This window comes from Oreochromis niloticus, linkage group LG14 (genome assembly GCF_001858045.2).
Source record: "Oreochromis niloticus isolate F11D_XX linkage group LG14, O_niloticus_UMD_NMBU, whole genome shotgun sequence".
Lineage (NCBI taxonomy): Eukaryota > Metazoa > Chordata > Actinopteri > Cichliformes > Cichlidae > Oreochromis > Oreochromis niloticus.
In genome coordinates this window covers 10,259,887-10,280,640 of record NC_031979.2, presented here as the reverse complement: position 1 = coordinate 10,280,640, position 20,754 = coordinate 10,259,887, and the positions used below count along the sequence as shown (strand labels likewise).

The 20,754-nt window shown below is 41.8% G+C and overlaps 21 non-coding genes across 21 annotated transcripts; all 21 read left to right on the top strand.

Annotated features, from left to right (window-relative positions):
* The first annotated feature begins 252 nt into the window (after window positions 1–252).
* Window positions 253–325, top strand: trnaf-gaa (transfer RNA phenylalanine (anticodon GAA)). Its single transcript has one exon. It is a non-coding gene; the product is annotated as a tRNA-Phe (tRNA).
* Window positions 326–754: 429 nt separating this feature from the next.
* On the top strand, window positions 755–827 carry trnak-uuu (transfer RNA lysine (anticodon UUU)). Its single transcript has one exon. It is a non-coding gene; the product is annotated as a tRNA-Lys (tRNA).
* A 601-nt stretch (window positions 828–1,428) lies between these two features.
* trnaf-gaa (transfer RNA phenylalanine (anticodon GAA)) lies at window positions 1,429–1,501 on the top strand. The gene has a single exon. It is a non-coding gene; the product is annotated as a tRNA-Phe (tRNA).
* Window positions 1,502–2,849: 1,348 nt separating this feature from the next.
* trnaf-gaa (transfer RNA phenylalanine (anticodon GAA)) lies at window positions 2,850–2,922 on the top strand. Its single transcript has one exon. It is a non-coding gene; the product is annotated as a tRNA-Phe (tRNA).
* Window positions 2,923–3,344: 422 nt separating this feature from the next.
* Window positions 3,345–3,417, top strand: trnak-uuu (transfer RNA lysine (anticodon UUU)). Its single transcript has one exon. It is a non-coding gene; the product is annotated as a tRNA-Lys (tRNA).
* Window positions 3,418–4,009: 592 nt separating this feature from the next.
* trnaf-gaa (transfer RNA phenylalanine (anticodon GAA)) lies at window positions 4,010–4,081 on the top strand. Its single transcript has one exon. It is a non-coding gene; the product is annotated as a tRNA-Phe (tRNA).
* A 425-nt stretch (window positions 4,082–4,506) lies between these two features.
* Window positions 4,507–4,579, top strand: trnak-uuu (transfer RNA lysine (anticodon UUU)). The gene has a single exon. It is a non-coding gene; the product is annotated as a tRNA-Lys (tRNA).
* Window positions 4,580–5,173: 594 nt separating this feature from the next.
* Window positions 5,174–5,246, top strand: trnaf-gaa (transfer RNA phenylalanine (anticodon GAA)). The gene has a single exon. It is a non-coding gene; the product is annotated as a tRNA-Phe (tRNA).
* A 424-nt stretch (window positions 5,247–5,670) lies between these two features.
* Window positions 5,671–5,743, top strand: trnak-uuu (transfer RNA lysine (anticodon UUU)). Its single transcript has one exon. It is a non-coding gene; the product is annotated as a tRNA-Lys (tRNA).
* A 601-nt stretch (window positions 5,744–6,344) lies between these two features.
* Window positions 6,345–6,417, top strand: trnaf-gaa (transfer RNA phenylalanine (anticodon GAA)). Its single transcript has one exon. It is a non-coding gene; the product is annotated as a tRNA-Phe (tRNA).
* Window positions 6,418–6,842: 425 nt separating this feature from the next.
* Window positions 6,843–6,915, top strand: trnak-uuu (transfer RNA lysine (anticodon UUU)). The gene has a single exon. It is a non-coding gene; the product is annotated as a tRNA-Lys (tRNA).
* A 601-nt stretch (window positions 6,916–7,516) lies between these two features.
* Window positions 7,517–7,589, top strand: trnaf-gaa (transfer RNA phenylalanine (anticodon GAA)). The gene has a single exon. It is a non-coding gene; the product is annotated as a tRNA-Phe (tRNA).
* A 427-nt stretch (window positions 7,590–8,016) lies between these two features.
* trnak-uuu (transfer RNA lysine (anticodon UUU)) lies at window positions 8,017–8,089 on the top strand. Its single transcript has one exon. It is a non-coding gene; the product is annotated as a tRNA-Lys (tRNA).
* Window positions 8,090–8,664: 575 nt separating this feature from the next.
* Window positions 8,665–8,737, top strand: trnaf-gaa (transfer RNA phenylalanine (anticodon GAA)). The gene has a single exon. It is a non-coding gene; the product is annotated as a tRNA-Phe (tRNA).
* A 427-nt stretch (window positions 8,738–9,164) lies between these two features.
* trnak-uuu (transfer RNA lysine (anticodon UUU)) lies at window positions 9,165–9,237 on the top strand. Its single transcript has one exon. It is a non-coding gene; the product is annotated as a tRNA-Lys (tRNA).
* Window positions 9,238–9,838: 601 nt separating this feature from the next.
* Window positions 9,839–9,911, top strand: trnaf-gaa (transfer RNA phenylalanine (anticodon GAA)). The gene has a single exon. It is a non-coding gene; the product is annotated as a tRNA-Phe (tRNA).
* Window positions 9,912–10,338: 427 nt separating this feature from the next.
* On the top strand, window positions 10,339–10,411 carry trnak-uuu (transfer RNA lysine (anticodon UUU)). Its single transcript has one exon. It is a non-coding gene; the product is annotated as a tRNA-Lys (tRNA).
* A 601-nt stretch (window positions 10,412–11,012) lies between these two features.
* trnaf-gaa (transfer RNA phenylalanine (anticodon GAA)) lies at window positions 11,013–11,085 on the top strand. The gene has a single exon. It is a non-coding gene; the product is annotated as a tRNA-Phe (tRNA).
* A 427-nt stretch (window positions 11,086–11,512) lies between these two features.
* On the top strand, window positions 11,513–11,585 carry trnak-uuu (transfer RNA lysine (anticodon UUU)). The gene has a single exon. It is a non-coding gene; the product is annotated as a tRNA-Lys (tRNA).
* A 601-nt stretch (window positions 11,586–12,186) lies between these two features.
* On the top strand, window positions 12,187–12,259 carry trnaf-gaa (transfer RNA phenylalanine (anticodon GAA)). The gene has a single exon. It is a non-coding gene; the product is annotated as a tRNA-Phe (tRNA).
* A 427-nt stretch (window positions 12,260–12,686) lies between these two features.
* trnak-uuu (transfer RNA lysine (anticodon UUU)) lies at window positions 12,687–12,759 on the top strand. The gene has a single exon. It is a non-coding gene; the product is annotated as a tRNA-Lys (tRNA).
* Window positions 12,760–20,754: the final 7,995 nt, after the last annotated feature.

Sequence of the window (20,754 nt, the reverse complement as noted above, 5' to 3'; positions counted from 1 at the left end):
TTACTTTAGGTGGGACAACATTTAAGAGAGCAAAGTTCATCACAGTTCACTGTAAAATCCAAAGCTTAAAAGTTCATTTCACATTGATTTAAGTAAGTAAGTAAAATTTTATCCCATGATTTGGTTCCCATGATTTACTGTCTCAGTGGGTCAGCTGTAGTGCAGCTGGGTCAGCTGTAGTGCAGTTTGGCCAGCTGTAGCCGTGACTGGTCATTAGAATGCAATTTTTGAGCACTTTCCATCGCAAAATGTGCCGAAATAGCTCAGCTGGGAGAGCGTTAGACTGAAGATCTAAAGGACCCTAGTTCGATCCTGGGTTTCGGCAAAGCTATTTTGGTCACCATCTGGGGCTTGGTAGGTTCGTTAAAGGTAGGACTTCATTATACGGCCAACAACTACGTGGATCATTCCATCAAATGAGAAAACAAACACAGATGTTGCAGCTTGCAAACGTCCATCACGTGGAGGTGGGATTTGAAGAAGGTCCTCCTCCAGACGCTCCCAGTCCTCAGCCATTATACGATTGACTTACCTCAGGCTTGGTACGTTGGGTGATCACACCTCATAATGCAGCCTAGCGACGTTTCACCTAGAATTAAATCCTTGCGTTGGCTCTTGTCTGAAATGATGATGTAATAATATCTAACTGCAAATCCTCACCAGTACATACAGTAAAATGAGAGGATAAGAGTTCACATTGTTACAGAAACGAAAGAAAGTATGTGGCCCAGAGGACAAACGCGTGGCTTTTGTAGCCTGGGTAGCTCAGATGGAAGAGCATCAGACTTTTAATCTGAGGGTCCAGGGTTCAAGTCCCTGTCCAGGTGTTGCCTGGCATCCTAGTCCTTGCCCTTTGGTGGTTCCATGTCTTTACCTAACAAGCTCACTTGTTCTTGATAGTTCTGTGACCTCATTGTCATTTGGAGCAAAGTCCATGGACTGCAGGTGAGATGACGATGTGGGACTTGTAGATGTCAGGGACGGAGACCTCTTTGAGATGATCCCAGCGTACAAGGTCTGTAAAGAATGTTTCCCTGCCCCTTGGTCCAACTCACCACCAGTTGGTTCTCAGCTCAGCTCCTTTCCTAAACCCAGTGTCCAAGACATGCCAATCTCATCGATTACCAATTCCACCTAGGTTGTCTTGACACGTTACCCTTTAACTTCTTTTCTGTCTTACTTTAGGTGGGACAACATTTAAGAGAGCAAAGTTCATCACAGTTCACTGTAAAATCCAAAGCTTAAAAGTTCATTTCACATTGATTTAAGTAAGTAAGTAAAATTTTATCCCATGATTTGGTTCCCATGATTTACTGTCTCAGTGGGTCAGCTGTAGTGCAGCTGGGTCAGCTGTAGTGCAGTTTGGCCAGCTGTAGCCGTGACTGGTCATTAGAATGCAATTTTTGAGCACTTTCCATCGCAAAATGTGCCGAAATAGCTCAGCTGGGAGAGCGTTAGACTGAAGATCTAAAGGACCCTAGTTCGATCCTGGGTTTCGGCAAAGCTATTTTGGTCACCATCTGGGGCTTGGTAGGTTCGTTGGTAGGACTTCATTATACGGCCAACAACTACGTGGATCATTCCCATCAAATGAGAAAACAAACACAGATGTTGCAGCTTGCAAACGTCCATCACGTGGAGGTGGGATTTGAAGAAGGTCCTCCTCCAGACGCTCCCAGTCCTCAGCCATTATACTAGGGGTGTCAAACTCCAGGCCTCGAGGGCCGGTGTCCTGTAGGTTTTAGATGTGCCCATGTTCCAAAACAGCTGATTTAAATTGCCAAATTACCTCCTCAACATGTCTTAAGGTTCTCCAGCGCCTGGAAATGAACTAATCATTTGATTCAGGTGTGTTGACCCAGGGTGATATGTAAAACCTGCAGGACACCCTGCCCTCAAGGCCTGGAGTTTGACACCCCTGCATTATACGATTGACTTTCCTCAGGCTTGGTACATTGGGTGATCACACCTCATAATGCAGCTAGCAATGTTTCCCCTAGAATTAAATCCTTGCGTTGGCTCTTGTCTGAAATGATGATGTAATAATATCTAACTGCAAATCCTCACCAGTACATACAGTAAAATGAGAGGATAAGAGTTCACATTGTTACAGAAACGAAAGAAAGTATGTGGCCCAGAGGACAAAGCGTGGCTTTGTAGCCTGGTAGCTCAGATGGAAGAGCATCAGACTTTAATCTGAGGGTCCAGGGTTCAAGTCCCTGTCCAGGTGTTGCCTGGCATCCTAATCCTTGCCCTTTGGTGGTTCCATGTCTTTACCTAACAAGCTCACTTGTTCTTGATAGTTCTGTGACTTCATTGTCATTGGAGCAAAGTCCATGGACTGCAGGTGAGATGACGATGTGGGACTTGTAGATGTCAGGGACAGAGACCTCTTTGAGATGATCCCAGCGTACAAGGTCTGTAAAGAATCTTTCCCTGCCCCTTGGTCCAACTCACCACCAGTTGGTTCTCAGCTCAGCTCCTTTCCTAAACCCAGTGTCCAAGACATGCCAATCTCATCGATTACCAATTCCACCTAGGTTGTCTTGACACGTTACCCTTTAACTTCTTTTCTGTCTTACTTTAGGTGGGAGAACATTTAAGAGAGCAAAGTTCATCACAGTTCACTGTAAAATCCAAAGCTTAAAAGTTCATTTCACATTGATTTAAGTAAGTAAGTAAAATTTTATCCCATGATTTGGTTCCCATGATTTACTGTCTCAGTGGGTCAGCTGTAGTGCAGCTGGGTCAGCTGTAGTGCAGTTTGGCCAGCTGTAGTGCAGTTTGGCCAGCTGTAGCCGTGACTGGTCATTAGAATGCAATTTTGAGCACTTTCCATTGCAAAATGTGCCGAAATAGCTCAGCTGGGAGAGCGTTAGACTGAAGATCTAAAGGACCCTAGTTTGATCCTGGGTTTCGGCAAAGCTATTTTGGTCACCATCTGGGGCTTGGTAGGTTCGTTGTAGGACTTCATTATACGGCCAACAACTACGTGGATCATTCCCATCAAATGAGAAAACAAACACAGATGTTGCAGCTTGCAAACGTCCATCACGTGGAGGTGGGATTTGAAGAAGGTCCTCCTCCAGACGCTCCCAGTCCTCAGCCATTATACGATTGACTTACCTCAGGCTTGGTACGTTGGTCACCATACCTCATAATGCAGCCTAGCGATGTTTCCCCTAGAATTAAATCCTTGCGTTGGCTCTTGTCTGAAATGATGATGTAATAATATCTACTGCAAATCCTCACCAGTACATACAGTAAAATGAGAGGATAAGAGTTCACATTGTTACAGAAGCGAAAGAAAGTATGTGCCCAGAGGACAAACCGTGGCTTTTGTAGCCTGGGTAGCTCAGATGGAAGAGCATCAGACTTTTAATCTGAGGGTCCAGGGTTCAAGTCCCTGTCCAGGTGTTGCCTGGCATCCTAATCCTTGCCCTTTGGTGGTTCCATGTCTTTACCTAACAAGCTCACTTGTTCTTGATAGTTCTGTGACCTCATTGTCATTTGGAGCAAAGTCCATGGACTGCAGGTGAGATGACGATGTGGGACTTGTAGATGTCAGGACAGAGACCTCTTTGAGATGATCCCAGCGTACAAGGTCTGTAAAGAATCTTTCCCTGCCCCTTGGTCCAACTCACCACCAGTTGGTTCTCAGCTCAGCTCCTTTCCTAAACCCAGTGTCCAAGACATGCCAATCTCATCGATTACCATTCCACCTAGGTGTCTTGACACGTTACCCTTTAACTTCTTTCTGTCTTACTTTAGGTGGGACAACATTTAAGAGAGCAAAGTTCATCACAGTTCACTGTAAATCCAAAGCTTAAAGTTCATTTCACATTGATTTAAGTAAGTAAGTAAAATTTTATCCATGATTTGGTTCCATGATTTACTGTCTCAGTGGGTCAGCTGTAGTGCAGCTGGGTCAGCTGTAGTGCAGTTTGGCCAGCTGTAGCCGTGACTGGTCATTAGAATGCAATTTTTGAGCACTTTCCATTGCAAATGTGCCGAAATAGCTCAGCTGGAGAGCGTTAGACTGAAGATCTAAAGGACCCTAGTTCGATCCTGGGTTTCGGCAAAGCTATTTTGGTCACCATCTGGGCTTGGTAGGTTCGTTGGTAGGACTTCATTATACGGCCAACAACTACGTGGATCATTCCCATCAAATGAGAAAACAAACACAGATGTTGCAGCTTGCAAACGTCCATCACGTGGAGGTGGGATTTGAAGAAGGTCCTCCTCCAGACGCTCCCAGTCCTCAGCCATTATACGATTGACTTACCTCAGGCTTGGTACGTTGGGTGATCACACCTCATAATGCAGCCTAGCGATGTTTCACCTAGAATTAAATCCTTGCGTTGGCTCTTGTCTGAAATGATGATGTAATAATATCTAGCTGCAAATCCTCACCAGTACATACAGTAAAATGAGAGGATAAGAGTTCACATTGTTACGAAATGAAAGAAAGTATGTGGCCCAGAGGACAAACGCGTGGCTTTTGTAGCCTGGGTATCTCAGATGGAAGAGCATCAGACTTTTAATCTGAGGGTCCAGGGTTCAAGTCCCTGTCCAGGTGTTGCCTGGCATCCTATCCTTGCCCTTTGGTGGTTCCATGTCTTTACCTAACAAGCTCACTTGTTCTTGATAGTTCTGTGACCTCATTGTCATTTGGAGCAAAGTCCATGGACTGCAGGTGAGATGACGATGTGGGACTTGTAGATGTCAGGGACAGAGACCTCTTTGAGATGATCCCAGCGTACAAGGTCTGTAAAGAATCTTTCCCTGCCCCTTGGTCCAACTCACCACCAGTTGGTTCTCAGCTCAGCTCCTTTCCTAAACCCAGTGTCCAAGACATGCCAATCTCATCGATTACCAATTCCACCTAGGTGTCTTGTACGTTACCCTTTAACTTCTTTTCTGTCTTACTTTAGGTGGGAACATTTAAGAGAGCAAAGTTCATCACAGTTCACTGTAAAATCCAAAGCTTAAAAGTTCATTTCACATTGATTTAAGTAAGTAAGTAAAATTTTATCCATGATTTGGTTCCCATGATTTACTGTCTCAGTGGGTCAGCTGTAGTGCAGCTGGGTCAGCTGTAGTGCAGTTTGGCCAGCTGTAGCCGTGACTGGTCATTAGAATGCAATTTTTGACACTTTCCATTGCGAAATGTGCCGAAATAGCTCAGCTGGGAGAGCGTTAGACTGAAGATCTAAAGGACCCTAGTTCGATCCTGGGTTTCGGCAAAGCTATTTTGGTCACCATCTGGGGCTTGGTAGGTTCGTTGGTAGGACTTCATTATACGGCCAACAACTACGTGGATCATTCCCATCAAATGAGAAAACAAACACAGATGTTGCAGCTTGCAAACGTCCATCACGTGGAGGTGGGATTTGAAGAAGGTCCTCCTCCAGACGCTCCCAGTCCTCAGCCATTATACGATTGACTTACCTCAGGCTTGGTACGTTGGGTGATCACACCTCATAATGCAGCCTAGCGATGTTTCCCCTAGAATTAAATCCTTGCGTTGGCTCTTGTCTGAAATGATGATGTAATAATATCTAGCTGCAAATCCTCACCAGTACATACAGTAAAATGAGAGGATAAGAGTTCACATTGTTACAGAAATGAAAGAAAGTATGTCCAGAGGACAAACGCGTGGCTTTTGTAGCCTGGGTAGCTCAGATGGAAGAGCATCAGACTTTTAATCTGAGGGTCCAGGGTTCAAGTCCCTGTCCAGGTGTTGCCTGGCATCCTAATCCTTGCCCTTTGGTGGTTCCATGTCTTTACCTAACAAGCTCACTTGTTCTTGATAGTTCTGTGACCTCATTGTCATTTGGAGCAAAGTCCATGGACTGCAGGTGAGATGACGATGTGGGACTTGTAGATGTCAGGGACAGAGACCTCTTTGAGATGATCCCAGCGTACAAGGTCTGTAAAGAATCTTTCCCTGCCCCTTGGTCCAACTCACCACCAGTTGGTTCTCAGCTCAGCTCCTTTCCTAAACCCAGTGTCCAAGACATGCCAATCTCATCGATTACCAATTCCACCTAGGTTGTCTTGACACGTTACCCTTTAACTTCTTTTCTGTCTTACTTTAGGTGGGACAACATTTAAGAGAGCAAAGTTCATCACAGTTCACTGTAAAATCCAAAGCTTAAAAGTTCATTTCACATTGATTTAAGTAAGTAAGTAAAATTTTATCCTATGATTTGGTTCCCATGATTTACTGTCTCAGTGGGTCAGCTGTAGTGCAGCTGGGTCAGCTGTAGTGCAGTTTGGCCAGCTGTAGCCGTGACTGGTCATTAGAATGCAATTTTTGAGCACTTTCCATTGCGAAATGTGCCGAAATAGCTCAGCTGGGAGAGCGTTAGACTGAAGATCTAAAGGACCCTAGTTCGATCCTGGGTTTCGGCAAAGCTATTTTGGTCACCATCTGGGCTTGGTAGGTTCGTTGGTAGGACTTCATTATACGGCCAACAACTACGTGGATCATTCCCATCAAATGAGAAAACAAACACAGATGTTGCAGCTTGCAAACGTCCATCACGTGGAGGTGGGATTTGAAGAAGGTCCTCCTCCAGACGCTCCCAGTCCTCAGCCATTATACGATTGACTTACCTCAGGCTTGGTACGTTGGGTGATCACACCTCATAATGCAGCCTAGCGATGTTTCCCCTAGAATTAAATCCTTGCGTTGGCTCTTGTCTGAAATGATGATGTAATAATATCTAGCTGCAAATCCTCACCAGTACATACAGTAAAATGAGAGGATAAGAGTTCACATTGTTACCGAATGAAAGAAAGTATGTGGCCCAGAGGACAAACGCGTGGCTTTTGTAGCCTGGGTATCTCAGATGGAAGAGCATCAGACTTTTAATCTGAGGGTCCAGGGTTCAAGTCCCTGTCCAGGTGTTGCCTGGCATCCTAATCCTTGCCCTTTGGTGGTTCCATGTCTTTACCTAACAAGCTCACTTGTTCTTGATAGTTCTGTGACCTCATTGTCATTTGGAGCAAAGTCCATGGACTGCAGGTGAGATGACGATGTGGGACTTGTAGATGTCAGGGACAGAGACCTCTTTGAGATGATCCCAGCGTACAAGGTCTGTAAAGAATCTTTCCCTGCCCCTTGGTCCAACTCACCACCAGTTGGTTCTCAGCTCAGCTCCTTTCCTAAACCCAGTGTCCAAGACATGCCAATCTCATCGATTACCAATTCCACCTAGGGTGTCTTGGTACGTTACCCTTTAACTTCTTTTCTGTCTTACTTTAGGTGGGAGAACATTTAAGAGAGCAAAGTTCATCACAGTTCACTGTAAAATCCAAAGCTTAAAAGTTCATTTCACATTGATTTAAGTAAGTAAGTAAAATTTTATCCCATGATTTGGTTCCCATGATTTACTGTCTCAGTGGGTCAGCTGTAGTGCAGCTGGGTCAGCTGTAGTGCAGTTTGGCCAGCTGTAGCCGTGACTGGTCATTAGAATGCAATTTTTGAGCACTTTCCATTGCAAAATGTGCCGAAATAGCTCAGCTGGGAGAGCGTTAGACTGAAGATCTAAAGGACCCTAGTTCGATCCTGGGTTTCGGCAAAGCTATTTTGGTCACCATCTGGGGCTTGGTAGGTTCGTTGGTAGGACTTCATTATACGGCCAACAACTACGTGGATCATTCCCATCAAATGAGAAAACAAACACAGATGTTGCAGCTTGCAAACGTCCATCACGTGGAGGTGGGATTTGAAGAAGGTCCTCCTCCAGACGCTCCCAGTCCTCAGCCATTATACGATTGACTTACCTCAGGCTTGGTACGTTGGGTGATCACACCTCATAATGCAGCCTAGCGATGTTTCCCCTAGAATTAAATCCTTGCGTTGGCTCTTGTCTGAAATGATGATGTAATAATATCTAGCTGCAAATCCTCACCAGTACATACAGTAAAATGAGAGGATAAGAGTTCACATTGTTACCGAAATGAAAGAAAGTATGTGGCCCAGAGGACAAACGCGTGGCTTTTGTAGCCTGGGTATCTCAGATGGAAGAGCATCAGACTTTTAATCTGAGGGTCCAGGGTTCAAGTCCCTGTCCAGGTGTTGCCTGGCATCCTAATCCTTGCCCTTTGGTGGTTCCATGTCTTTACCTAACAAGCTCACTTGTTCTTGATAGTTCTGTGACCTCATTGTCATTTGGAGCAAAGTCCATGGACTGCAGGTGAGATGACGATGTGGGACTTGTAGATGTCAGGGACAGAGACCTCTTTGAGATGATCCCAGCGTACAAGGTCTGTAAAGAATCTTTCCCTGCCCCTTGGTCCAACTCACCACCAGTTGGTTCTCAGCTCAGCTCCTTTCCTAAACCCAGTGTCCAAGACATGCCAATCTCATCGATTACCAATTCCACCTAGGGTGTCTTGGTACGTTACCCTTTAACTTCTTTTCTGTCTTACTTTAGGTGGGAGAACATTTAAGAGAGCAAAGTTCATCACAGTTCACTGTAAAATCCAAAGCTTAAAAGTTCATTTCACATTGAAATTTATTGATTGGTTCCATGATTTACTGTCTCAGTGGTCAGCTGTAGTGCAGCTGGGTCAGCTGTAGTGCAGTTGGCCAGCTGTAGCCGTGACTGGTCATTAGAATGCAATTTTTGAACACTTTCCATTGCGAAATGTGCCGAAATAGCTCAGCTGGGAGAGCGTTAGACTGAAGATCTAAAGGACCCTAGTTCGATCCTGGGTTTCGGCAAAGCTATTTTGGTCACCATCTGGGGCTTGGTAGGTTCGTTGGTAGGACTTCATTATACGGCCAACAACTACGTGGATCATTCCCATCAAATGAGAAAACAAACACAGATGTTGCAGCTTGCAAACGTCCATCACGTGGAGGTGGGATTTGAAGAAGGTCCTCCTCCAGACGCTCCCAGTCCTCAGCCATTATACGATTGACTTACCTCAGGCTTGGTACGTTGGGTGATCACACCTCATAATGCAGCCTAGCGATGTTTCCCCTAGAATTAAATCCTTGCGTTGGCTCTTGTCTGAAATGATGATGTAATAATATCTAGCTGCAAATCCTCACCAGTACATACAGTAAAATGAGAGGATAAGAGTTCACATTGTTACAGAAATGAAAGAAAGTATGTTTCCCAGAGGACAAACGCGTGGCTTTTGTAGCCTGGGTAGCTCAGATGGAAGAGCATCAGACTTTTAATCTGAGGGTCCAGGGTTCAAGTCCCTGTCCAGGTGTTGCCTGGCATCCTAATCCTTGCCCTTTGGTGGTTCCATGTCTTTACCTAACAAGCTCACTTGTTCTTGATAGTTCTGTGACCTCATTGTCATTTGGAGCAAAGTCCATGGACTGCAGGTGAGATGACGATGTGGGACTTGTAGATGTCAGGGACAGAGACCTCTTTGAGATGATCCCAGCGTACAAGGTCTGTAAAGAATCTTTCCCTGCCCCTTGGTCCAACTCACCACCAGTTGGTTCTCAGCTCAGCTCCTTTCCTAAACCCAGTGTCCAAGACATGCCAATCTCATCGATTACCAATTCCACCTAGGTTGTCTTGACACGTTACCCTTTAACTTCTTTTCTGTCTTACTTTAGGTGGGACAACATTTAAGAGAGCAAAGTTCATCACAGTTCACTGTAAAATCCAAAGCTTAAAAGTTCATTTCACATTGATTTAAGTAAGTAAGTAAAATTTTATCCTATGATTTGGTTCCCATGATTTACTGTCTCAGTGGGTCAGCTGTAGTGCAGCTGGGTCAGCTGTAGTGCAGTTTGGCCAGCTGTAGCCGTGACTGGTCATTAGAATGCAATTTTTGAACACTTTCCATTGCGAAATGTGCCGAAATAGCTCAGCTGGGAGAGCGTTAGACTGAAGATCTAAAGGACCCTAGTTCGATCCTGGGTTTCGGCAAAGCTATTTTGGTCACCATCTGGGGCTTGGTAGGTTCGTTGGTAGGACTTCATTATACGGCCAACAACTACGTGGATCATTCCCATCAAATGAGAAAACAAACACAGATGTTGCAGCTTGCAAACGTCCATCACGTGGAGGTGGGATTTGAAGAAGGTCCTCCTCCAGACGCTCCCAGTCCTCAGCCATTATACGATTGACTTACCTCAGGCTTGGTACGTTGGGTGATCACACCTCATAATGCAGCCTAGCGATGTTTCCCCTAGAATTAAATCCTTGCGTTGGCTCTTGTCTGAAATGATGATGTAATAATATCTAGCTGCAAATCCTCACCAGTACATACAGTAAAATGAGAGGATAAGAGTTCACATTGTTACCGAAATGAAAGAAAGTATGTGGCCCAGAGGACAAACGCGGGGCTTTTGTAGCCTGGGTATCTCAGATGGAAGAGCATCAGACTTTTAATCTGAGGGTCCAGGGTTCAAGTCCCTGTCCAGGTGTTGCCTGGCATCCTAATCCTTGCCCTTTGGTGGTTCCATGTCTTTACCTAACAAGCTCACTTGTTCTTGATAGTTCTGTGACCTCATTGTCATTTGGAGCAAAGTCCATGGACTGCAGGTGAGATGACGATGTGGGACTTGTAGATGTCAGGGACAGAGACCTCTTTGAGATGATCCCAGCGTACAAGGTCTGTAAAGAATCTTTCCCTGCCCCTTGGTCCAACTCACCACCAGTTGGTTCTCAGCTCAGCTCCTTTCCTAAACCCAGTGTCCAAGACATGCCAATCTCATCGATTACCAATTCCACCTAGGGTGTCTTGGTACGTTACCCTTTAACTTCTTTTCTGTCTTACTTTAGGTGGGAGAACATTTAAGAGAGCAAAGTTCATCACAGTTCACTGTAAAATCCAAAGCTTAAAAGTTCATTTCACATTGATTTAAGTAAGTAAGTAAAATTTTATCCCATGATTTGGTTCCCATGATTTACTGTCTCAGTGGGTCAGCTGTAGTGCAGCTGGGTCAGCTGTAGTGCAGTTTGGCCAGCTGTAGCCGTGACTGGTCATTAGAATGCAATTTTTGAACACTTTCCATTGCGAAATGTGCCGAAATAGCTCAGCTGGGAGAGCGTTAGACTGAAGATCTAAAGGACCCTAGTTCGATCCTGGGTTTCGGCAAAGCTATTTTGGTCACCATCTGGGGCTTGGTAGGTTCGTTGGTAGGACTTCATTATACGGCCAACAACTACGTGGATCATTCCCATCAAATGAGAAAACAAACACAGATGTTGCAGCTTGCAAACGTCCATCACGTGGAGGTGGGATTTGAAGAAGGTCCTCCTCCAGACGCTCCCAGTCCTCAGCCATTATACGATTGACTTACCTCAGGCTTGGTACGTTGGGTGATCACACCTCATAATGCAGCCTAGCGATGTTTCCCCTAGAATTAAATCCTTGCGTTGGCTCTTGTCTGAAATGATGATGTAATAATATCTAGCTGCAAATCCTCACCAGTACATACAGTAAAATGAGAGGATAAGAGTTCACATTGTTACCGAAATGAAAGAAAGTATGTGGCCCAGAGGACAAACGCGTGGCTTTTGTAGCCTGGGTATCTCAGATGGAAGAGCATCAGACTTTTAATCTGAGGGTCCAGGGTTCAAGTCCCTGTCCAGGTGTTGCCTGGCATCCTAATCCTTGCCCTTTGGTGGTTCCATGTCTTTATCTAACAAGCTCACTTGTTCTTGATAGTTCTGTGACCTCATTGTCATTTGGAGCAAAGTCCATGGACTGCAGGTGAGATGACGATGTGGGACTTGTAGATGTCAGGGACAGAGACCTCTTTGAGATGATCCCAGCGTACAAGGTCTGTAAAGAATCTTTCCCTGCCCCTTGGTCCAACTCACCACCAGTTGGTTCTCAGCTCAGCTCCTTTCCTAAACCCAGTGTCCAAGACATGCCAATCTCATCGATTACCAATTCCACCTAGGGTGTCTTGACACGTTACCCTTTAACTTCTTTTCTGTCTTACTTTAGGTGGGAGAACATTTAAGAGAGCAAAGTTCATCACAGTTCACTGTAAAATCCAAAGCTTAAAAGTTCATTTCACATTGATTTAAGTAAGTAAGTAAAATTTTATCCCATGATTTGGTTCCCATGATTTACTGTCTCAGTGGGTCAGCTGTAGTGCAGCTGGGTCAGCTGTAGTGCAGTTTGGCCAGCTGTAGCCGTGACTGGTCATTAGAATGCAATTTTTGAGCACTTTCCATTGCAAAATGTGCCGAAATAGCTCAGCTGGGAGAGCGTTAGACTGAAGATCTAAAGGACCCTAGTTCGATCCTGGGTTTCGGCAAAGCTATTTTGGTCACCATCTGGGGCTTGGTAGGTTCGTTGGTAGGACTTCATTATACGGCCAACAACTACGTGGATCATTCCCATCAAATGAGAAAACAAACACAGATGTTGCAGCTTGCAAACGTCCATCACGTGGAGGTGGGATTTGAAGAAGGTCCTCCTCCAGACGCTCCCAGTCCTCAGCCATTATACGATTGACTTACCTCAGGCTTGGTACGTTGGGTGATCACACCTCATAATGCAGCCTAGCGATGTTTCCCCTAGAATTAAATCCTTGCGTTGGCTCTTGTCTGAAATGATGATGTAATAATATCTAGCTGCAAATCCTCACCAGTACATACAGTAAAATGAGAGGATAAGAGTTCACATTGTTACAGAAATGAAAGAAAGTATGTTTCCCAGAGGACAAACGCGTGGCTTTTGTAGCCTGGGTAGCTCAGATGGAAGAGCATCAGACTTTTAATCTGAGGGTCCAGGGTTCAAGTCCCTGTCCAGGTGTTGCCTGGCATCCTAATCCTTGCCCTTTGGTGGTTCCATGTCTTTACCTAACAAGCTCACTTGTTCTTGATAGTTCTGTGACCTCATTGTCATTTGGAGCAAAGTCCATGGACTGCAGGTGAGATGACGATGTGGGACTTGTAGATGTCAGGGACAGAGACCTCTTTGAGATGATCCCAGCGTACAAGGTCTGTAAAGAATCTTTCCCTGCCCCTTGGTCCAACTCACCACCAGTTGGTTCTCAGCTCAGCTCCTTTCCTAAACCCAGTGTCCAAGACATGCCAGTCTCATCGGTTATCCAAATCCATCATCAATTACCATTACTTATCTCTTTCATCATTTGGCACAGTGGTTCCCCAAGTTTTTTTTGCCAGGCCCCCCTTTGTTTTACAAGAAAAATGTTCTCGCCCCCCCCACAAACACATCCTCCAAACACACATACCCATATTTTGCTCCCTTGCGGTTTATTTCACACCTCAAAAATTTAGTAAACGATTAAGCAAATACAAGTAAACGGCAATAAATTACAGGTAGTAATAAAATATACTACTAACTCTTTTACGCTACGTCCACACCTACACCGGTATTTTTGAAAACGCAGCTGTTTCTATGCTTTTGGGCCTTTCGTCAACACGTAAACGGCATTGCGATTCACCGAAAACGGAGATTATTTAAAACTCCTTTTTTGCGTTTACGTGTGGACGAGGAATATAGATTTCGTCACGCAACGACAAAGGTATGTGCCTCTTTTCACGTCACGCTGTGCGCCACGTTATTGTTTACATGAGATGAATTGCAGAATGGCAGATAGAGACAAAATACTGTTACTGTTAATCTGACTATCTTCAGGTTTTACACGCTTACATACACACGCAGTTACTGTCCCTCCATTTAGAAAGGCCGAGGCGTCACGGTGTAATTATTTTACATATAGTTGGGTTTTTTTTCCTGTGTAATAATATTCAACATTGCTATCAATACATTTTTCAAAAAATGCCTCTCTGTGCAAAATGGGTTCAAAAACAAAAACAGCTGTGGGATACTGTTCGTCCGTGATTTGAACAGGGGGAACAACAAACAACAAATTACGGAAGGATCAGCCTGATATTATTTGTATCCCACTGTAACTTTACTACATAAAGAGCTAATATGTCCAAAAATGTCTGGAGTAGTTATTACAAGAAGTGTTTGTGAACTAAAAATCAAGAATGTTGGATACTGTTTGTCCATGATTTGGAGAGCCCAGCGCGTGCTCCCGACACAGGGAAAACTAATTTTGCAGGGGAGACCTACCTTGGCTTGTCTTTGGCTTGGAAGGAAGTTGGTTTGGAAACATATTTGGCGATGCTTCATCTCCTGCTTTGCGTTTGTGTGGGAGCCCCGTCAAAAACCTGTCCATTATGCTAGCAGTGTCCAAGCTTTCTTGTTTTGTTTTGTTTTCTTTTCATACCGCGCCCCCCTGCAATGGCTCTGCGCCCCCCCCCCCCCCCCCCCCCCTAAGGGGCGGGCCCCACACTTTGGGAACCTCTGATTTGGCATAACATATCATCAATAGTTTGAAAGGACATTTATATGAAAGATAAAATATTTTTTCAGTTTATTTGGATTACGCAGTAGTTTATATGCTCACTTTAGTTTAGTAAAAAAAATGAGATGTGTTGCTACATGTGTGTCTAGGGTGTGTTAAAGGCTAAATATTGACCTTTGATGAGTTTTTTAAATATTGTTAGAACATCTTCCTGTCCTTCCCTGGCCAACTGATGCTCACGGAGTATCAGTTGGCATTAATCAAATGACATCTCCTGTTTGATCTGAGATGGAAGAGGTCCACTATCACATTAGATTATTAATCTGGTTTTTATCAAAGGTATGCAAGGCTGTGAGGCAGAACTTGTGTGGAAGTCAGTAATAGCTTATATCTTCACCCATTAATTATTTGGCATTTTGCATAAAGGAGCTTTATTAACACTCCTTGCATTATGAACTGATATAAATAGATAATGCACTTGCTTTGATAATGTAGGTCACTGATTTATTTTCAACACATATGGCAGCACCTATATGGATGTCTTATGTATCATGAACAAATAACTTGCGATGTATCAGACTATGATTATAAGTTATAATCACAGGCCTTCTCTCAAGTTGTACTGTTTTAATTATAGTTTTTTTCTTATACCAAGAACAGTTTGATTGGAATTTATAACTTATAACATAATTATATTATTATATAATTTGCAATGTAATTTATAACCAAACAGCTCTTGGTTTAAGATCACAAACTTTAAAGAGGAAATCTTCTATATTGGCTTCCTTTCATTGGCTCCCTGTTAAATCCAGAATTCAATTCAAAATCCTGCTCCTCACATACAAGGTCTTAAATAATCAGGCCCCATCTTAACTTAATGACCTTATTGTACCATATCACTCCATTAGAGCACTTCACTCTCACACTGCTGCCTTACTTGTTGTTTCTAGAGTATTTAAAAGTAGAATGAGAGGGAGAGTCTTCAGTTTTCATGCCCCTCTTCTATGGAACCAACTACCAGTTTGGATTCAGGAGACAGACGCTATCTCTAATTTTAAGATTAGGCTTAAAACTTATTATAATAAAACTATAATAATCAAATCATTTCCTCATCCTCTCATAGAAGTGCTACATATGTAATCATGCCAATCAACCCCATTTGTGCCTTTTGAGCATTTTTAATTGAATGACCTAACAGATAATATGACATACAAGGGCAGTTCATCCAAGAGTTTGTCCTTCCATATTAATGAGTGAAAGCCTAGTTATTAGTGTATCACTAATTACCATGTATATGTGTGTTGCACCTACTCACTTAACAGTCACTGACGCTTCCAGAACCAATAGGTGATGTCAATTTGGCTCCATCCATTTTTAGGCATAGCATATGATAGCAGTGGCTAAGAAATGTGCAATTCAAATGTTGTCATCCCATTAAATGGCCACTAATAGGTGGTGTCCTCTACTTTATTATCCAATCTAATTAGTGATAGATGAAACACAGCCCACATTATATAAATGTGACGTGTAAGTTGAATTATTTGCTTTAATTTAATTGTAGGTTTATCTGTGGCTGAATGGAATTGCCATCAGGTTTCGAAAGTGAAAAAAATCATCACTGTTATCTCTTTAGTGGATTTCAGAAACAGGGATCAATAATTGAAATTATAGTACATTCAGACTATTCCATCATATGTCAACTTTTCCAACATTCCTGCCTGTTACAAAGCTTATAGGTTAGCAAGTACACACAACCAAATGCTGAAGGGAAGTTGCGTCAGTGACCCAGAGATCAAATATGTATTTGAACTGTTTACATGATCGTATTTTTAATTTGCATGTGGTACAAGAGTAAAAGTGTCTTGTTAATTTGATCTGCAGCTTTAAGCAAACAAAGTATTGTAAAGGCTTTTCTTGACTGAGCCTGTAATCTTTTAGCTGTGGGGATTCAGTGTCAAAGAAACAGAAGAAAAAGTCTTGTAGAGGGATTCAGTTATAGTGCATCACATCACATCCTGCTTGGGGTTCTTGGGCTTCAAATGATGAGATGTGGTTAAAGGGAAGCAAGTAAGATAAATGCAATAATTCCAGTAGAAAGTTCATGCTGTAGTTTTTAGACATTTGCAAAAACAGCCAACATAAATTTTAATATTTTTTTATTATTGTGTTCCTTTTTGGAGGGCTCATGTAATAATTCAAAGGTGTCATTAATCTGGGACACGGTAAGTAAAAGTTATAGATGTTTAAGCTTTTTATAAAGACCCTTAAAAAAATCAGCTGATTCAGTGACTACCTTTATGTATTAATCAGCTTTTTGTATTTTATGTAATCAGTAATGCTTGTTTGAAGCCAAATTATTACACAGGTAAAAACCAACAAACATGGTGTTGTGGTTTCTACAAAAAAGTCATCATGACTCATTATATGGCATGACATACTGTACGCTAATTGCGTAAACTAAATCAGTGGTTGCTAGGGCAGTACTGGTACCAAAAAACAAGAAGATTTATTCATAACACACAGGAAAAGAACCAGGGAAACTGAGTTACCGATAAAAACGATAAAAAAATAATGACAAAAAATGATAAAAACCCTGAAAACCATAAATTTCTTACCTGAGCTCAACTCTCGTGTCCCGGCACCAAATGACTGACAGACCGGTAACGATCCGTGGCCCTGGAGTTAGGGACCGCTGCCCTAAATGACCACTCATTCATTCATTTTCAGTATTGCTTGATGATGATGATGATGATGATGATGATTATTATTATTATTATTATCAACATGAGTGATTTCTCATCTGGAGGATTAGGTGCACTGCAGAACATGCACATACACATGCAGAACAGTTTTTATAAAATGCCCCTGTATTTTAATGGCATTACTTGCTTACATAAATAAAATCATATCTATTTTTAACAACCCTACAACCTTGTCAGTAAAATGATTTTACTGCTGGTCTTTTGTTCGTTATGTTTATTCATGCTAGTTGCTGCTCACACTGTGAGTTCGCCTGGATATCAGAACAAAGCATTAATGTTTGTGATTAATAGTCAGGATTACTAGAAAAGATTCATATCTTACTTTTCTAAGAATATCGCATATCTGAGAAGCAATGGGTTTCTTTTATGTACCCTTTTCTTTCTAATGAAAAACTGTCATTACTATTAAGCACACTTCACAGATAGCAAGAGATACATGTGTATTTTTAGGCTTTTTCCAGCTTGATTTCAAACACCAGTGAATTAATAGTTTCGTTTCAGTCAGCTGTTAGTATGAAATGGTTTGTTAATATGTCTGTGTGTAATTGAAATGGACAACAGTTACACGAACCAACCAAACACCTCAGTGCTGGCTTTCAGCTCTGAACTGCCATTAAGCTCAAGTTCCTGTCAAATCATTGCTTCGGGTTTTTGGTCAGGTTTGGTCAGGGACTGTGTGAGAGCTTTTTTTGTAGAACACAGCGGTTACTTCCAGGAGAAAAGTGATTTTTTTTTAAATATTTTTTGCTGAGCAGAAAATATTATGTGTATTATATGTTAGCTTAGTTGATTCAAATAAACTCAAAAAATTGCCTCATGATGTGTCTCCAAGTCTTGCATTAGTAGTAGAAGACAGCTCAGTCAGAAAATCACATATTCTCGACCATTAACTCTATTTCCATGATCAAGTTCAATACAGAAAAAATACAGTGTGAAAAAAATCCATAGCTGGAAATGGAGAAGCAATACCAAAATAAATAAATAAAACAATACATGTTGTGTTCCAGAGATTATATGAAATCTACTTTTTGACCCAGAGATGAACTTATTATTATTTACGAGTAACTCTAACATCTTTGAGACTTACAGTTACTTCAGTCAGCCTCTGTCTAAAAAGTTCTACAGTTTTTTTGTTCAGTACAGTATGTCCTAAATAGGCTTTCCTTTAGTCTTACTGATATGGACTAGACTTTTCCAGAGACAATAGAAAAGTTGCTAATTTATTCTGTTTAAAATCTGCTCATTAGGTCACAGAATTTAGAAGACTTATTGCAGTATCGAATGCAGGGGTTTAGCTTCCAGTCCTGACTTAGAGCTACACTCAACTAAAAGGATACTACTTACCTATGGGATTTACTTCTGACTGCTAGAGTGCAGATTTTTAAATTACATAATTAAGTTTTCATGGCATGTCATCTCCCACTCCAATTCTTCTTTGTATTTTTTCATTCCCATGAATATACTTGCCAAACAGTATTAGGATCTACCCCTTGCAAAACAAAATTCTCCACTTCAAATTTAAAGTAGAACCAACAGTGCTTTCTTCTGCTTGCTTATGTTATTTCCATAGAGTATTTTCTCACAGTGGTGTCTTTTTTCATTGATATTGATACTGATTTGCGTCGATATTCGATAAACTATTCAGAACGCCACGGGTGGATATTGTTAAAATAAGATGAAGAAAACTATGTGTATGTAAAATGCATGTTTTACATACACTGATAAAAATGATCAAAAGGTTTTTTAATGTTGATAGAGTTAAGTTTTGCTTTCTATCTTTCCTTTAGTTCCGCGGTTGTCTGCTGAGGCCTTTTCCGATGATATTTTCTCCATACCTAAGAGTATTTTTCTATGACCAACATAGGTTTTCTTCAAATAAATTACTCCACATTTAATGAGAACTTAAGAAACAGTAATTGAGTATGGAAGAAGGAAGTAAGATAAATATACCAAGAGATACTGAAAAAAATGAAAGGGTTGTACCATCACTTTAATCTGCCTTAGGATAAAAGAAAAAAATAACACAAAACAAAACATATTTCCTTCTTTTCGCTGCCACAGCTATGAATAATTTACATTTTTAATAGATGGATGTATGGGTGGATGCATTAAATAGGTATAAACTGTTGTCTAGTCTGTCTTAGTATCCTTGAAAGTATGTCAGTGACTTTATAGATTTTTAAGTTTGTTCATCTCTTTGGCAAACAGCAGATCTGTTCTTGGTTAGAATTTATCTGCTTTCATCAGCCATGCAGTTGGTCTGCGGTTTGCCAGTGTTTCAGTGATCAGTTCAGTGTCCTCAAAGCTTGCATTCATATATATTAAGAATTATAACATACAGATAACTGCAGTCTAAATTATATTTCTAGTTTTGTTTTTTTGCCTTTAAACTTTAGCCTGAGTATAAAAGATGTAGCCACCTTGACATCATCCAGTGATTTTTGTACTTTAAAACTGAACATGACAAGCAAGGGGTGCAGGATCTGATAACATATGGTACCAATTTCTAAAACATGTGTCTGTGACCATCATAAACCCATTACCCTTACTGACCATTTTACTCTAAACACAGCTGTAATGATAACCACTCTACCGTGTTAAATACGACTTTAAACTGCTAACTCAGTCCATGAACTAATTAGGATTCCCATGGATTTGTATCCAATACAAATGATTTTTACAACTAAAGGAGTCACCCCCCTGCTAGCCATTGTAAAAAAAAAAAAAAAAAAAAAATGCAGATTTAAGTCATTTATGTGTTGCCTTTACTTTTCCACTCACCAGTCGCCAAAACTGCTTAAATAATATTTATGTAGTAGAACTTTCCAGGATGTTAATCACATTACATTAATCTTTTACACTTAGTTGTTATTTCTGTATTTGTTATAGGGCATTGTCACCCTTTAAAGATGATGTTGCAGGCACTTTAAGGTTTGCCACAGTCTTCTCATGTGTACTCAGTGTTAACTCGCTGTCATTCATGAAGAAGACATGATGCCAATAGTAGATCTGCCAATTCTCGTGTTCTTGGGCAAATGCCAGTTGAGTGCTTTATGCTGTGAGCATACGTCTCACTACTGGCAATGCCATGCTCGTTGAGTCTGTTTTTGAACAGTTTGGTCAGAACAAGCACATGAGTAGCACAATGGAGGTCTCTGGCTGTAGTCCTCCTGTTCTTGCACAAAGGAGCAGATACCAGACCTACTGCTATGGCCCTGTCCAGCTCTCTTTGTGTAATGACCTAACTCCTGGCACCTTGTCCACATCCACACAGGATGGATGTGCCATACTGTGTGAGGAGCTAGGCTACCTGAGCAACTTGAATGAGGTCCTACTTACTGTCTTATTCAACCAGTAGTAACAGGAACACTGTCAAAAAGTAACACTAGCAAAAAAAATAACTCAACATGGATATATATAGAAAAAAACGGTGTGTGCCTACTACCTGCTAACCATTACTTTTTGGGAAGCTGTGGCCTCTCCAGTACACCTGTTGTCACTTTTATTTGCCCCATAGGTGAAGCAAATTAACAGGAAAGATTGAGAACCCCGAAGTTTAACTGATTTTACACTGAGATTCTATCTTTTAAGCGATATAGAAAACTTACATGTATTGCATGAGAAATTACTCTTGTCTCAAACTATAATTTAACAATATAGTTTATTTGTAAGGGAAAATAATTTTTGGAAGACAAGTCTACAGCA